Raw genomic sequence first — 17,936 nt, 5'->3', positions numbered from 1 at the left:
TCATAATTTTAAATACCTCTCTCAAGTCCCCCCTCAATCTTCTACGCTCCAAATAATAAAGACCTAACTTGTTCAACCTTTCCCTGTAACTTAGGTGCCGAAACCCAGGGAACATCCTAATAAATCTTCTCTGTACTCTCTCTATTTTGTTGACATCTTTCCTATAATTCGGTGACCAGAACTGTACACAATACTCCATATTCGGCCTTACCAATGCCTTGTACAATTTTAACATTACTTCACAACTCCTATACTCAGTGCTCTGATTTATAAAGGCCAGCATACCAAAAGCTTTCTTCACCACCCAATCCACGTGAGATTCCACCTTCAGGGAACTATGCACCATTATTCCTAGATCAATCTGTTCTACTGCATTCTTCAATGCCCTACCATTTACCATGTATGTCCTATTTGGATTATTCCTACCAAAATGTAGCACCTCACACTTATCAGCATTAAACTCCATCTGCCATCTTTCAGCCCACTCTTCTAACTGGCCTAAATCTCTCTGCAAGCTTTGAAAACCTACTTCATTATCCACAACGCCACCTATCTTAGTATTATCTGCATACTTACTAATCCAATTTACCACCCCATCATCCAGATCATTAATGTATATGACAAACAACATTGGATCCAATACAGATCCCTTAGGCACACCACTAGTCACCGGCTTCCAAGCTGACAAACAGTTATCCACCACTACTCTCTGGCATCTCCCATCTAGCCACTGTTGAATCCATTTTACTAGTTCAATGTTAATACTTAACGATTAAACCTTCCTAATATTCCGTGCGGAACTTTGTCAAAGGCCTTACTGAAGTCCATATAGACAACATCCACTGCTTTACCCTCGTCCACTTTCCTCGTAACCTCTTCAAAAATTCAATAAGTTTTGTTATACATGACCTTCCACGCACAAATCATTACAGACTATTCCTAATCAAACCCTATCTATCCAGATAATTATATATACCATTTCTAAGAATACTTTCCATTAATTTACCCACCACTGACGTCAAACTGACAGGCCTATAATTGCTAGCTTTATTCTTAGACCCCTTTTTAAACAATGGAACCAGCTGAGCAATATGCCGATCCTCAGGCACCATCCCCGTTTCTAATGACATTTGAAATATTTCCGTCAGAGTCCCAGCTATTTCTACACTAAACTCCCTCAAGGTACTAGGGAATATCCTGTCAGGACCCAAAGATGTATCCACTTTTATATTCCTTAAAAGAGCCAGTAGTTCAACCTCTTTAATCGTCATAGATTCCATAACTTCCCGACCTGTTTTCCTTACCTTACTCAATTCAATATCCTTCTCTTGAGTGAATACCGAAGAAAATAAATAGATCAAAAACTCCCCCATCTCTTTCGGCTCCACACATAGTTTTCCACTCTGATTCTCCAAAGGACCAATTTTATCCCTCACTCTCCTTTTGCTATTAATATAACTCTAGAAACCCTTCGGATTTATTTTCACCTTAATTGCCAAAGCAATCCCGTATCTTCTTTTAGCTTTTTCTAATTTCTTTCTACGATTCATTTTAGATCCTTTATATTCCTCGAGCACCTCATTTACTCCATGCTGTCTATATTTATTGTAGACCTCCCACTTTTTCCGAACCAAGTTTCCAATCTCCCTTGAAAACCATGGCGCTCTCAAACTTTTAACATTTATTTTCAACCTAACAGGAACATAAATATTCTGTACCCTCAAAATTTCACCTTTAAATGACCTCCATTTCTCTATTACATCCTTCCCATAAAACAAATTGTCCCAATCCTCTCCTTCTAAATGCTTTCTCATTTCCTCAAAGTTAGACTTTCTCCAATCAAAAATCTCAACCCTGGGTCCAGTCCTATCCGATCTGCCGTTTCTCAACCCATTTTTTCCAGCTGCGTCCAGATCCCGATTCATGTTTCGGTAGTCTTTCTCGTTGTCAATTACACCCGTAATGTTGGTATCATCGGCAAATTTTCTGATCCAGTTAACGACATTATTATCCAGATCATTGATATATATGACAAACAACAACGGACACAGCAACGATCCCTTGGGCACTCCACTCATGACAGGTCCCCAGTCAGAGAGACAATCATCCATTACCACACTCCAGCTTCCCCCAACGTACCCAATGGCGAATCCAATTTACTTCCTCATTGTGAAAGACAAGCGACTGATCCTTCCGGAGCATCCTCCCACACGGAAACTTGACAAATTTGTTCAACAGCATTGCGAGTAACTATAAGATTGGTTAGACATGACCTACTACGCACTGGCCCATTCTGACTACCGCTAATGTTCCTGTTTGTCCAGATACTTCCCTTCATACCCCATGACCGGCGTAGTCTGAACACCGAGGACAATTCATCATTACATAATACTTGGCGAGTCCCTTCCAAGCAAAGCTATCGAGATCATCCAACGGTCGGTATTGATATTTAAGGCCTAATATTTTTTTTAAATTCTTTTTTTTTAATATCCGACGCATTGAGAGTAGTTCGATCAAACACATCCTCCCTGCATCTGAATCGGAATCAAAGGTTTCAAAGGTACATTTAAAGAATCAGAAGAAGATTTAATATCACAGACATACGTCGCGAAATTGTTAACTTCACGGTAGCAGTACAATGAAATACAGGATAGATAAATATAGAGAAAACAAAACTGAGATACAGGTGGCAGCGGAAAAAAAAACTTTTCCTGAATCGCTGAGCCTGAGCTTTCAGGCTTCTGTATCTCCTTCCCGATGGTAACACTGTGTAGAGGGCACGTCCTGTTAGTGGGCAATGTTAATGATGGACGCCACTGTGACAAGAATCATCCCTTGTAACAATGAAACACAGAGATACAGAGAATCTGTATTTACCAACTAGTACCTTTTATTATTTCTACTAAAAACACGTAGATTTACACACTATCTTCCTATGTGCACCCTACTGGAAACCCTGACACTCCATGAACAGTCAATGAAGAGAAAAGGTATAATCCGGGAGAAAAAAAAAGGTCTACACTGGCAAGGCATTCCATAGAAACATAGAAAACATAGAAAACCTACAGCATACAAAGTTGTTCCGAACATGTCCCTACCTTAGAAATGATGAGGCTGACATGTAGCCCTCTATTTTTCTAAGCTCCCTGTCCGTATCCTAAAGTCGCTTAAAAAGACCCAATCGTATCCGCCTCCACCACTGTTGCTGACAGCCCATTCCACGCCCTCACCACTTTCTGAGTAAAAAAAAACTTACCCCGACATCTCTTCTGTTCCGGCTCTCCAGCGCCGCCAACCTGTGTCCACTTGTGGCAACCATTTCAGTCCTGGGAAAAAGCCTCTGAATATCCATACGATCAATGCCTCTCATCATCTTCCGATCCTCATGTTCCCGATCTCCACGTGTCCGTGTGGTCCTACTTTTCGGCAATGATTGGTCTCTGGCCGCTGGAGAGTTATCACCCCTGCATATCTGAAGCTCCGGAATCTTATATTGTTCCTCATCAATTGAACCATTGGATCCCCAAACCATTGGCTCAAGGTCAACTGACCTACCTGGGTCACCTGGTTACTGATCATTGTACAGAGCTACAACCAACATATTGTACCTGGCTCTGCCCACCCCAGCCTTGTGTATTCGTATCTTTACACCCTGACTGGTCCAAACCAGTTAAATGAGGCAACCCAGACAGAGTCTAACGAGACTGCAGATTGCTTCTATGATATGTCTGACATTTTACATAACCAGTAGCTGGCTCCACTGAGCATGGTCTCAGGTTTATTGCTCTGATTAGATTGTCCCAGAGTCAAGAATCAGTTCAGAGTCCACGCCCTTCACACGACAAATGGCGACTTGTTTGAGAATGGTCTCAGGTTTAGCAGATGATTACCTGAAGCTCCCTGTGTTCACATTCAGTTCCTCTAATTAAATTATTCCAATGCAAGAATCAGTTCATAGACCACAAAATGGGGCAAAACAGAGAGAACTGGTTTGTCTGCTTCCCCTGTCCTTGATTAGACTGTAGTTTCTACTGGCCAACAGTGTTTTATGAGCCATTCAATCTGACACGACTGTATCTTTCTCGGGTCTGCTGTCGTCTGTATGCACCAGGGTGGATGATGGAGGTTCGGTGGAGATGCCGAGTGCTGTAGGGGTCGAAGGGGTTTACAGAAATGCGGTGTGATGTAGGGGTTGGAACGGTTTGGTTACGTACCCGGTAACGGGTTAAAAGAACCAGCGGAAATGGAACACACCTGGAGTCTGGTATTGCTACAAACAGAATACTATTTATTAGTATCTACGTAATATAGTAATATAAAACCAGATAAATCAAACAAGTTAGCAGAGTTTATGCATATATAAGTGTGTAAATATAAAACCCCAAACTTCTTCAAGCTTAGGTGGTAAATTATACAGTCTTACGGTGGCATAGGCATGACGTAAGTTCAGTTCTAGATATTAAGTTGAGTAGAATTGAGGAGAGAGAGAGAGAGGTGATTTGTTATCCAAGTAAGCCGATGCCGTCGATCTTTCCGTTGTCCTCCGAAGTCCTGTTAAAGTTACCAATTGTGACCGCACAAAAGGGTACCGTCTTCACGCGGTGAAGCTATCAACCCAGTCAAGGGTCAAACACACCGATATCATTGCACCGGTCACCCCTTTTCCACACTGCGAGCAAAACCCACCCTTTCCTGGACACTGAACGCTCATTCAGTGCTTATTCCTTCTGTACTTCTGTCCGTGTCTTCCGTGTGTCTGTGTGTCTGTCTGAAAAGCCAACCGACCTTGTATATATCCCAAACATGCTGAACGCCAGTTGCACATTATATAGCTCCGCCCTTCCGTAACCATGAAGACACACGAGTTGTTCGGTGCTCTCTCTCTCTCTCTGAATCAGTGTACACCCTCTCTCGCTCTTTTTCAAGCCACATTCCATATTGAATAACGCTGAGAATCTCGTCACACCTCCCTCCTGTTCGGAAGAAAAAATGACGAAGGAGCAAAATTTTTGTCTAACTGTAGATTACAGAATATGAGGCAATACATATCTGACTAACATGTAGCAGACTGCGTGTAAAAATACTAGTTTATAATTCATTCTTAAACTTAACATCCAGACAATCAGTCCACCATGTTATTGTATTTACTTTTCACATACTTTGTTACAAAACCAAATCTTGTTATCTTCAAAATGGAGTTTGATCACCCATTTTCTCATTTTCACTTCACCACAGAATATTTAACCATCACGTGATCAGCTCCAACAGGGCTTTCAAGGACGGCCTGAATTTCATCCTGCACAGGAGCTAACTCCTCACTCATGTTTTGTAAACTAAACCCATTCGCTAAACTTCCAAAGAAGTCCTTTGTTCAAAAAAAAAAATCACTAATTCTATCTCCAAGATCTCTAGTTCTATATGTTTCCATAAGAACACCTGCAGATGCCCTCTCTTGGTCAAAACAACACTTCCATTTGTTTTCAGAAGTCTCCGAACCCTGTCTCTCCAATTCACAAAATTGAACAACATCACCAAGTTGTCTATCTTTAAATTCAAAAACTTAGTTAAACAAATCAACGTGTACTGTCTCAGCACCTGAGAGAGCTGTTTCTGTCAGCATGGTCAATGGTCTTGAAACCAATCCAGACTTCACAGGTACTTTATTCAAAAGTCCAGAGACAGCACCCTTCTCAATATCTTCAATAACATTCACCTCACCAGTTTTCATCTAATCGCCAATCTTTAGAACACTGTCTAACTCAAATGACTGAGAGTCCTCAATTTCCACTGGTACCAAGGTTAACTCATTATTCACTGAACCAAGTCTATCTGACACAAAAGGACTGCATTCCTTTTCAACCGAGTCAGACACCTCAGACCTTAACTGAGTTTCAACACAATGGTTCAGAACCCTGTGAATTCACAGGTGATTCAACAACTTGAACTCAAGTAATCGGGCCAGCTGCCTCTCCTACGCTTTCATTACTAGCCCCAGTTTAAAATTCCAGTTCACCCTGATTATACCAGCTACTCTCTTGGAAGCTCTCATTCAGGAAAAACTTAACCTCATGGGTTAATGCAAACTCGTCCGCTGAATTAGCTGAACCAGAAAGGGTCTCAGCCACTTTCTTATCCTCCCTCTTTAATTTTTCTAAACGAAGCTGTACCTGAACCTCAGTAGGTTTACTTCTAATAACATTTCCCTAACATCCTCTTCAAACATTCCCTGGGATATATAATGCTTCTCTATTAACAACTGTATTATCGACGTCCTCATTCTCGTGTTCACCTGAAGTATTAACTAATGAGCAATTCCCAACAGCACATCCCTCTTAGCATCATCGAATGCTCCAGGGGATGTTTCCACCGAAACCTACCAACCTCAATCTCCACTGTTGCTAATTTTCCACTCAAGAAAATTTAAAGAGATATTCTCCTATAATATCAACCACTAATTACTCAATTATGCCCCCAACAAATTTAGAATGTCGTCTTAGTTTTGTTTGATCCCGGACGAGCCCCCGGTTTCGTGACGTACCCCGTAACTGGGTAAAAGAACCAGCAGAAATGGAACACACTGGAGTCTTGTTTTAGAATATAGAACATAGAATAGTACATCACAGTACAGGCCCATCAGCTCACAATGTTGTGCCGACCCTTAAACCCTGCCTTCCACCTTAAATTTCTCCATATTCATTTTTAGCAGTCTCTTAAGTTTGACTAGTGTATCTGTCTTTACCACGGACTTAGGCAGTGCATTCCCTGCATCAACTACTCTCTGAGTTAAAAACCTTCCTCTAATATTCCCCTTGAACTTCCCGTCCCTTACGTTAAAGCCATGTCCTCTTGTATTGAGCATCGATGCCCTGGGGAAGAAGCGCTGGCTGTCCACTCTATCTATCCCCCTTAATATATTGTATACCTCTATTATGTGTCTTCTCATCATCCTCTGCAAATAGTAAAACCCTAACTCCCTTAATCTCTGATAATAATGCATCCTCTCTAAACCAGGCAGCATCCTGGTAAATCTCCTCTGTACCCTTTCCAATGCTTCCACATCCTTCCTATAGTGAGGCGAGCAGAACTGGACACAGTACTCTAAGTGTGGCCTAACCAGAGTTTTGTAGAGCTGCATCATACCTCACGACTCTTAAACTCTATTCCTCGACTTATGAAAGCTAACAGTCATAAGCTTTCTTAACTAACCTATCCACCTGTGAGGCAACGTTGAGTGATGTGTGGACATGAACCCCCAGATCCCTGTGCTCCCCCACACGACCAAGTTTCCTGACATTTACTTTGTACTCTGCCTTGTTGGTTGTCCTTCCAAAGTGTAACAATTCACATTTCTCCGGGTTGAACTGCATCTGCCACTTTTCAGCCCACTTCTCCTTCCGATCAATGTCTCTCTGAAACTGTTACAAACAAATCACTATTTATTAGTATCCACGTAATATAGTAATATGAAACTAGATAAATCAAACAGGTTAGCAGAGTTCATGCGTATATAAGTGTGTAAATATAAAACCCCAAGCTTCTCCAAGCTTAGGTGGTAAATGATGCAGTCTTAAATGGTATAGGAATGACGTCAGTTCAGTTCGTGATATTGAGTAGAATTGAGGAAAGAGAGAGAGAGAGAGGTGATTTGTTTCCCAAGTAAGCCGATGCCGTCGATCTTTCCGTTGTCCTCCAAAGTCCTGTTACAGTTATCGTCTGCGACCACATAAAAGGGTAGCGTTTTCACGCGATGAAGCTATCAACCCAGTCAAGGGTTAAACATACCGATAGCCTTCCACACACTCCCCTCCCCCCCCCCCACCCACCACTTTTCCACACTGCGAGCAAAACCCACCCTTTCGTGGGCACCTAAAGCTCATTCAGTGTCTATTTCTTCAGTATTTCTGTCCGTGTCTTCTGTGTGTCTGTCTGAAAAGCCAGCTGACCTTGTAAATATCCCAAACATGCATAAAGCCAGTTGCCCATTAAATAGTTCCGCCCTTCCGTAACAATTGAGACTCACGAGCTGTTCGGTGCTCTCTCTCTCTCTCTCTCTCTCTCTCTCTCTCTCTCTCTCTCTCTCTCTCTCTCTCTCTCTCTCTCTCTCTCTCTCTCTCTCTCTCTCTCTCTCTCTCTGTGAATCGGTGTACACCTACTCTCTCTCTTTTTTTTAAAGGCACAGTCCATATTGAATGCACTTTAGGATCTCGTCACAGTTTTTACAGACAGCGAGGGGTATCAGCACACTTCTCCACCAATGTGGACATGCAGCTTACTTGTAGTACCTGTTAGGTATCCCTAGGGCTCATATTGTCTGTGGACAATCACTTTAAAATTTCGGGAGAATGCGACTGGCTTTGGGACACTCTTTCTGCTGCTAATGAGAGACAGAGAAGAAGAGCCGGAGGCACCCAGCGCAGATGTGTGTGAGAGAGAAAGAGAGAGAGAGACAAAGATTTAAAGTTATGGATCCATGGCTGATTATTTACTTTTGCTCCAAGGAAACTTTATTTGCCTGCTTGTAAGATTCCTATTGAGACAGCAAGGACGGTACCTGCTGATGGATGACTGGTACCCCCGTCAGGGGAGATAAAAAGCAGGTCTGCGAAGACACAAGCTGACACACCACGGGACACTGAAAGGTGGAGGTGGGGGTTTGGAGGATCGATTCTGGGGAATCGATTACAGGTTGACAGTGTGTGAAGGCAGACAGGTGAGGGCTTGAGTGTGTGTATCCACCCTTGCCTGGGTGACAGGCTTACCACTGAAGAACGGTCGTGCCTAGGATGGAGGGGTCACATTTGGTGACTAAAACAGGACAACAATACAGCGTAATGTTTGGCGGCAACTGCATCACCTCTCTCTCTCTCTCTCTCTCTCTCTCTCTCTCTCTCTCATCTCTCTCTCTCTCTCTCTCTCTCTCTCTCTCTCTCTCTCTCTCTCTCTCTCTCCCCCCCCCCCCAACGGTACACCAGCAACTACCTCGACCAAAACTAAACTGAACTGAACTCTGCATCATTGTAAGACTATCCATTGACTTCTAGACTTTTGAAAGAGCTTGGTTTTTGATTCCTATTTCCACACTTCTGCATATATTATTGCTATCCTGTTTCATACATTTGCATTTTATAGTACTGTATTACTTCGTTTACTAATAAACGCTATTAGTTACAGTACTACCAGACTCCAACGTATTTTTCCATTTCTGCTGGTTCGGTAACCCGGTCACGGTGTACGTGACATGCCAACTGGCATTTTTGTCTGTAACAAAATGAACCCCGTATTGTGTCTGAGTGTTTTGCTAATAATGTTCGTGCATCATTATGCTGAGTGAACCTGAGTCCCTGCACTGTATTTCACCTGCCACTTCATTGTCTTTTCTTCAAACCTGTATGTGTCATTCTGCAGACACCCAGTTTGCTCTAAGCTGCCTGTCCGGCACCTACCTTCGTAGCAACTACAACGTCTGTCACAAAGCCACCAACTCTGTCATCCACATCGTTCATTTTAACATGAACAGAAGCAATCTCATTACCGACTCCAGAGGAACGCCATTGGTTACCGGTAGCAAACAGAATAGGCTCGCGTTGTTCTAACTCTTTGCCTCATGCCTGTAAACCAATCTTCGATCCGTGTCAGTATCTTTCCTGTAATACCATGAGTTGTGATCTTGTTTGGCAGCCTCATGTGCAGCAAGTCGTTAAAAACCATCTGAAAATCCAGGAGAAAAATATCCACAGCCTCTCCTTTGTCTATTCTGCTTGTTATTTTGTCAAAGAATTCCAAGAGATTTGTCAGGCAATATATACCCTAAAGAAAACCATGCTGAATTTGGCCTAATTTAGGGTGCGCCAAGTACCCCGAAAAATCATCCTTAATGGATTCCAACCATTGAGGACAGACTAACTGTTCTATAATTTCATTTCTTCTGCCTCCCTTCCTTCTTAAAGTGTGGGGGTGACATTTGCAACTTCCTAGTTCGCCAGAAACATTCCAAAATCGAGACACTCTTGAAAGATTTCTTTAAGAGAAACATGAGGGTGGACGTCTTCACTCAGAGGCGGTGACAATGTGGAATTGCCAGAGCAATTGGCAGGGTCGATTTTCAACATTTCAGCGAGGTTCGGATTGGTATATGAATGGGAGGGAATGGATGACTATTGTCCCGTTAGAGGTTGCTGGAAATAGGCAGATCAATGGCTTGAAACAGACTAGACTGGACGAATGGCATTTTCCTGTGTTGTCATGTTCCGTGACTCTAATGACTTCACAAACTCTTCAACTACCTCTTTCTGAACCCTGGGGTGTACATCATCTGGTCCAGGAGTCTTATCTACCCCCAGGCGTTCCAGCTTCCAAAGCACACTTTCTCATTAGTAATGGCATCTATACTCACTTCTGTCCACGATACTCTTGAATTATTGGCTTTAAAAAAAAAGATGATAAGTCAGAGTAAGAAGTGTAGTAGGCAGGGGAGAAAGAATAACAAGGAGGTACTTCATCGGTGAAACTGGGAGATGGGGAGGGGTGTTAATTAAAAAACCTCCTCAGGATATGCTTTTCTTAACGAAACCAGAATTGAGCACTGCATGCCGGCATGTGTAAATCTAATACAAAATACACAATACTAAACATAAATGAGAGCACAATCCAGAAACATGAAGAAATGGTCAGTATGGAAGATCAAGTGAACCACTCATGTCCGTCCACAGAAGACATCCCAGTGATTTGAGCACACAATTTCTTAGAAAACTGAGAAATGAGTGTGCTTCGCGACCGCTGTACCTCAAGTTATACCAGCTCGAGCTAAGAAACAAGTGAAATATAATATTAATTATTAGAGGTTGACAAACCCTGAATAGAGAGTCGATCGCTCCTTCATCATCAAAGGCAGAAGAATGATTAAATAGTAGAACTATATTCTAAAGATATAAACATGAACTTTTGACAGGATAAGTGCAGTGCAAAGTCAAAGTTATGAAAGTTGCAATAGAGCTGGTAGTGTATGAACCGGATCAGCCAGATACAACACAACTGAGAGATGGATATTAAACATAAGACTAAAGACGTGGGAGCAGAGTTAGGTTATCGAGTCTGCTCCGCCATTTCATCAGGGCTGATCCAATTTTCCTCTCAGACCCAATCGCCGGCTTTCTCCCTGTATCCCTTCATGTCCTGACAAGTCAAGAATCTATCGCCCTCTGTCTTAAATAAGCACAAGGTCTCGGCCTCCACTCTGCCTGTGGCAACGAATTCCACAGATTCACCACTCTCCGGCTAAACTCATCAATGTCGCAAATGGGCGACCCTCTATTCAGAAATTGTCTCCTCTGGTCCTAGACTCGCCCACCATAGGACACAGCTCCTCCACATTCAATCCATCGAGGACAATCGGTAGGTTTAAATTGTATCACCCATCATATTCTCTTCATATGATAAGGTATTCAATCCTGGAATCACTTTCATAAACCTCTGTTAAACTCACACAAATGTTAGCCCATTTTTTCTAATATCATCGGCCCAAAACAGCTTACAATCTCTAAGTGAGCTGTTGTGCTTTTTCAGTTCACGGCTGGTATGTACAGACCACGTGAGATCCTCGGTGATGTGGACGCTAGGAACTTAAAGCTGTTTATCCTCTCAACCTCAGATCCATTGATGTCAATAGGAGTTATCCCGTCTCCATTCCTCCTGTAATCAACAGCCAGCTCCTTTGTTTTTGCGACATTAAGTGAGGTTTTTTTACTTGACGGCACTGTGTCAGAGAGATAACCTCTTCCCTGTAGGGCACTTCGGTATTTTTTGAGATTAGTCTAATTAATAGTATCGTCGGCAAATTTAATTAACAGATTGGAGCTGTGGGTGGCGATGCAGTCATGGGTATACAGGGAGTAAGGGAGGGGCCTCAGTACATGGCCCTGAGGGGCTCCTGTGATGAAAGTCAGAGGGGCGGAGGTGAGGGAGCTCACCCTTTCTACCTGCTAGCGATCTGAAAGGCAAGGTCAAGGACGAGATCTCTGAGCTTCCTGTCGAGCCTGGGGGGAATGATGGTGTTGAATACTGAACTGTCGTCCAAGAATAGATTTCTCACATTAGCATCCTTCTTCTCCAGATGTGTAAGGACAGTGTGTAGAACAGGGGCTATTGCGCCATCTGTCGATCAGTGGTGTCGGAAGGCAAATCATAAGGGGTCCAGCACCCTCCTTTCGTAAAAGGGTTACATACACTACTCAGACAGGCCCGTGTCAGTCGCCAAGTAATCTCAATGTCCCGCTGAGTCCCCACAACCTCGTGTCATTCCCCATACCCATCCCATTGCCCCACTCTCAGCACACTTCCTCGTGTCAGGAACCAAATTAATGAATCTACCCGCTCCCGTCCCATAGCCCCGTGTCAGTCCCCAGTGTAATTAACTGTGTAAGTGGAATTCTGATGATATTATGCTGAAATATCAAAGCATAAATCGGGAACGGACATGTCCTGTTCTGGAAAATGCACAACGGAAATGTGAAGGTATTTTAGTCTGCACTTACATGGGGTTCTGGACAGATTTGCCCCATTCAGACAGGGGAAGGACTGTAGGGTGAAGGAACCATGGTTGTCAAGAGATGTGATACAGCTGGTCAAGAGGAAGAAAGAAGCTTTAGGAAGCTGACCTCAGGATTAGAAAGCAAGGATCAGGCATGACTGTAGATTTACAAAGTAGCCGGGGACAAACTGAAGAATGGAATTAGGATAATTAGAAACGTCTACAGAAGGTCTGCAGTGGCTTTAAGGAAAATCCCAAGCCATTCTAGATATATGTGAAGAAAAAGATGAGTGGAATGAGTGTAGGACCGGTCGGGGATAGAAGATGAAACAAGCCCCTGAGGTCCGAAGGGCAGGTCCGGAATTAAAACTGAATTCACCAGTCAGAGGGATATTTGTGAGGAGGACGTTAAACAGTCCGATGTGCGACAACATACCGAGGTTAAGAGAGAGGATGTACTGGAACTTCTAAAACAAAGTACAGCAGGTTAAATACGTCTTCTTGTGTGGTCGGGAGAAAGCCTGAGTGACTGCGGGAAGCGGTGAGTCCTACTTCAGTGATGGGCAAATTATCAGAGAACTTTCTTAGAAACAGGATTTGCGAGAATTTGGAGAAACATTACCTGATTTTGGAGAGTCAGTATGGCTTTGTGAGGGGCAGATCATGTCTCACGACCCTGGTTCAATTCTGTGAGGATGTGACGGTTATACTTATGGTTAACCATGGTAAGACCTTTCAGAAGGCTTGGTATCCTGGGAAAGTTGGCTTGTGGATTCAGGACTGACGCCCCAGGAGGCCGAGGGTAGTTGTGGATGGAGCGTTTTCTCCCTGGATGCTGGTGCCAGTGGTGTCCTGCAGAGATCTGTTCTGAGACCCCAGGATAATTGTGCTTTAAAATGATGTGAATAAATAAGTGGAAGGGTGGTTTATTGTATTTGCAATGATGTGGAGTTTGGTGGAATTATGGATAGTACAGAAGGTAGTCAGAGTTTACAACAGGACAGTGACAGGACGCAGAGCAGCGCTGGGAAGTTACAGGTGGAGTTCAACCCTGAAAGGTACGAAGTGATTCACTTTGGACGGATAAATTTGAAGGCTGAGGTGATCCTCTCTCGAGTCAACCGAGGGCCGCACATTAGTACGAGTTCCACAATGGAAAGAGAGTGATGAGACTCTCTCCAATAAGCCGAGGGCCGCTCATCGGTACGAGAACCACAATCGGAACGGAGCGGTGCACTGCAGGAGCAGAAGGAAGTGTGATTGACAGGTGAGCTTGAACACATCCGCTGCTCTGCACATACTCATAGTGACCTCTCGAAAGGCAATATACCTGACAGTAAATCAAGAGGAAAAAAATACAACTTCGCGGCAAATGATACAACAGCCTGAGAACCTGCTGATTGATTATAGATTTTGCTTACTATATTTGTTCAAACAGAGAATGGATGGATAAATAGTGGTAGAATTGTGGCAGGTCTGAGAATATCTTTAAAGTTAAATAGACTGCATCGCAGGTAACGGGTATGGGTTGGTCAAGTCATTCACTGGCAGAGGTCAAGTTCCTGCCAAACGGCCCATGTGTGCGCTGGAAAACGTTGTTCTTCAAACTTTCCTCAGCCCTCGCTAATCTCCCAAGGACACTCTCCCTTTTTGACGACAGGTCTCTGGAATATCACTGTGGATCTTTTAAATTGTTTGGAGGAAAATGTGCAGTGTATTTTATTGTTACACATGTCAGCTGTCACTGTGATGTCCATCACTCACACCGCCCGGAATGACTGGAACGAACGAAAGAAAAGATGATGAATGTTCGCCTTTAATAAAGAAGTGTTCTCCGTTTTATCACCCAGAACAAACTCCTTTCCTCAATTTCAGAAGCGAATGTGCTCCGTCAAATATTCTAAATAAATCGACTTCAAGCTAAATGCCTGATTTAAAAGCAACAATGACAAAATATATCTTCATTTAAATAGCTGAAGCCAGGTATCATGGAAAATAACATGGAAAAAAAGCACATCATATTTTGTTTTAAAGTAATTACATTGCAAAATCCCTTGAGGAGTCAAATTCATGACAAGGGGATTGAGAGAGTAAAAATAGTTTAGCGTAAATGTTTGTGTAGTTGGTTGTCACTAATGTCCCTGACGTGATCGCCACGCTAATTGCCTCAGTGGAATTGCTCTCACCTCAATAAAAGTCTGCTAAACCGATCACCAGTCCATCTGAGCAGCTGAAACGCTCCGTACAACTGAACGCTGCTTCTGAACGAATATGGGATATCCAGCGATTTATTACATCGCAGCCATTTTCTATCCCACACTTGTAGCGGTTGGTGTCCCCGGTAAATGCCGGAGCTGGTTACTTTATGTATGGTGCCGTCGTTACTCTGCTGCGGTATCCGCACTGTTACTGAACACAGATGCTACCGTCGGCTGAAATGTGTTTCCGGAATGGAGGTTTCAGGCATCTGATTGTTTTATTTTCATTTTCGTACTTTGTTCGAAGTGATTATTCTTTTGTCAATTACGTATATGCCGATATTGAATTTTTTTAATAATTTCACCTCGCTAGGCATTCTGAAGTGATGCTGTTCTCTGCTTTTCTAGGTCCGAGTTTCTATCAGTGCAGACACTTCGAGCTTAAAACAACGTGGCAACTTATTTAAATGACTGTCCAGTCTATTTCCGACACGCGGGTCTGTAAATGATAAATTGTGTTTTGTATCTTTTGATTCCACTTTGTCACGGCTGCAAATAATCCCTTCAGCTCTTTCACCTCTAGTAATGGAAATGGTGTTGTTTACTGGGACGATCGTCCGTTCACCGGTACGTGAGCCGTGGAACTCAGATTCTTTGCTCTAACCTGCCCAGCCGGAGTGCAGCGACGCAGACTCCCGCTTTCCACTTCCAAGACCCAACCCTGCATACCATCGGTAGAATGCGGGCATGCAGGGAGATGACCATATCTCTAATCTCTTTTCAAATTTCTTGCAGTTAATTTAACGGCGATTGTGATCCTCTCTCGGGGAAAATGCGGACTCTCCAAATGCATCACCCGTTACCTGGTTGGAATGGCAGCAGCGGATCTACTGGTGGTTATCGTTGCTGCTTTAATGGAACAGACCAACAATATCTACATTTATTCCAGAACCCTGCTCATCACTCCCGTGTGCGCACTGACACTTGTATTTCGGGCTGTAATGACGGACTGTTCTGTTTGGTTCACGGTCAGTTTTACTTTCGATCGCTTCATCGCAATATGTTGCGAAAAGTTGCGGGAGCGATACTGCACCGAGAGAACAGCAACGGTGGTTATGGTGACCGTGGTTATAGTGAGCTGCGGGAGATGTGCCCCGTTATACTATGCCCTTGAACCTTACGTCATCATTGACAACATGCCGTGGCGGTGCACCACCACATATGAATACGCTACTTCACCCGTGTGGAGAGGATACGAATTACTGGAGAGCATTTTAACACCATTGCTACCAATCGGCTTAATACTTGTGTTTAACGGGTTAACCGTAAGATATATCGTTGTGGCAAATAGAGTCCGCAGAAACCTTCGGCACAGCAGCGACAATCAGAAAGATGCCGAGGTGGAAAAACGCAGAAAATCGATGATTTTGTTGTTTTCTATATCAGCTAATTTCATATTATTTTCGATGCCCATGGTAGCCCATTCCCTGAAATGGCAATCGCAAAACTTTTTTTACGAGGACAGATATTTGAGTTCCCCGGTATATATCCTCCAACAATTTGGGTTCATGTTGCAATTTCTCAGCATGTGCACCAATACTTGTATCTATACACTGACACAGAGGAAATTCAGAGAGGAGCTGAGGAATGGAATGAAGTATGTGTTTACATTAAATGGCCATGTGTGTAGATAACGTCCGCCTCCAATGGCAATTCAGCGGAGTTTTCAAACAAAGCCGTTTTACAATGAACAGGCTTGGCAAGTATGTCATAAATTCAAACATTCATATGCCTGGTCATCCGGGAATTGGAGAATTGGCGGAAGATTGCTGACGTGATACAGTTCAGGTAGGTAGCAATACAAACGCTCAATGCTGCTACCGTGATTGTTAGATTGGTTGAATTATGTTACAATCTATCACAGACACTCGCCTGTCTGTGAAAGGTACATAAGATTCGCTAATGTACATAGACTAATTTTACGTACTTAAATAAACGCTGGTTGCGCGAACATCTGAACATGATATGTGTCTGACAGGAAATTATAAATTGACAATGTCAATGGCCACTGAAATGTGTCAACAGGGCAGGGTTGGCTTCAGGGTTTTCCGAGTTTTAGGTGTTTCAAAATGGACAGGGTCGTTTAACAGAGTGTAAAGTGAGTGCGATATGAAACCAGGGATAGTATCGCAGCTGCAGAAAGGGAGGACAACGTGGAGCGTTCGTTTGTTGATAAACTGTGAGACGAACACAGAAACATGAAGGACGCGATCTCTCCGTTTGGAGTATTCTATACAGCCGCCCACAAGTTGAACAAAAATGAAAACGGCGACTGAAACAGGGAGGTACCGATCGGGAAGCGGAACTTGGACATGTGTCATGTTATTGGCAAGGGCAACTGAAAGTTCCCTAATATTCTTTGGCACATCCCCAGGGTAAAAGGTTTGGTTATGACAGAAATCCTCAGTTGTGTGTTGGAAGGATTCATGTCACTATATGAAGACAGGCGGACTTCCATACGGTATCTAATATTAGATAACGAAACGGATCAGGTGACAGATCTCTCCGCGGGTCAGCATTTCAGAACGACAGGGAGAACTCCCCAACATCCACCCTGCACGGGGATAGGACCAGACAGCATGGAATTATTTAATTGCGATATATCGGGCTACCTGGCAGGAACTTGGGAAGGTAAATAGGAAAATGATATACTCAGGGAAATGCACAACACATATGTGGAGATTGTTCAGGAAACACTTACACGGGGTTCAGTAAAAGCTTGTCTCATTGAGGCAGCGAAAGGACGATAGCGGAAAGTAACCCTTGCTGACAAGAAATTGGAACAGCTTGTCAAGAGGAAGAAAGAAAGATACTTAAGGTTCAGGAAGAAAGGATCAGATTGGCTTAGGGCGAGTAACAATGTAGATAGAAAATGAATTTAACAATGGACTTCAAAGTTAGAAGGGGAGTAGAGATGCACTAAGATAAGTGAAGAACAGAAAGATGACCAGAGAGAGTGTGGGCAGATCAGATGTAAAAGAGGAAAAATTGTGTCTGGAGTCCAAAGAGGCCCTGAAGCTCCTCACTGAATACTTAGGTCAATGTGAACACAGCGTCAAATGGCAGATATGCCAGAACCTGCCGACGCTGAGAAAGAGGATGCGCTGGAAACTTGGAAAACGTTATGATAGATGATTCCCCGGTGCCGAAAG

At 43.3% G+C, this 17,936-nt stretch overlaps 1 protein-coding gene and 2 long non-coding RNA genes across 5 annotated transcripts in view; 2 read left to right on the top strand and 1 right to left on the bottom strand.

Moving 5' to 3' along the window:
* LOC140721792 (uncharacterized) overlaps positions 1–17,936 on the top strand; it is a 284,490-nt gene that overhangs the window by 145,050 nt on the left and 121,504 nt on the right. The gene's annotated exons all lie outside the window — the stretch shown is intronic.
* LOC140721786 (uncharacterized) overlaps positions 1–17,936 on the top strand; it is a 112,516-nt gene that overhangs the window by 27,857 nt on the left and 66,723 nt on the right. The window lies entirely within an intron of this gene.
* Positions 1–17,936, bottom strand: part of LOC140721791 (uncharacterized) — a 70,768-nt gene that overhangs the window by 7,719 nt on the left and 45,113 nt on the right. The window lies entirely within an intron of this gene.

The sequence above is a fragment of the Hemitrygon akajei genome, unplaced genomic scaffold (genome assembly GCF_048418815.1).
Source record: "Hemitrygon akajei unplaced genomic scaffold, sHemAka1.3 Scf000061, whole genome shotgun sequence".
NCBI classification, from domain to species: domain Eukaryota; kingdom Metazoa; phylum Chordata; class Chondrichthyes; order Myliobatiformes; family Dasyatidae; genus Hemitrygon; species Hemitrygon akajei.
Note: the sequence above shows the minus strand (reverse complement) of the source record. Positions and strands in the feature narration are given on the sequence as shown.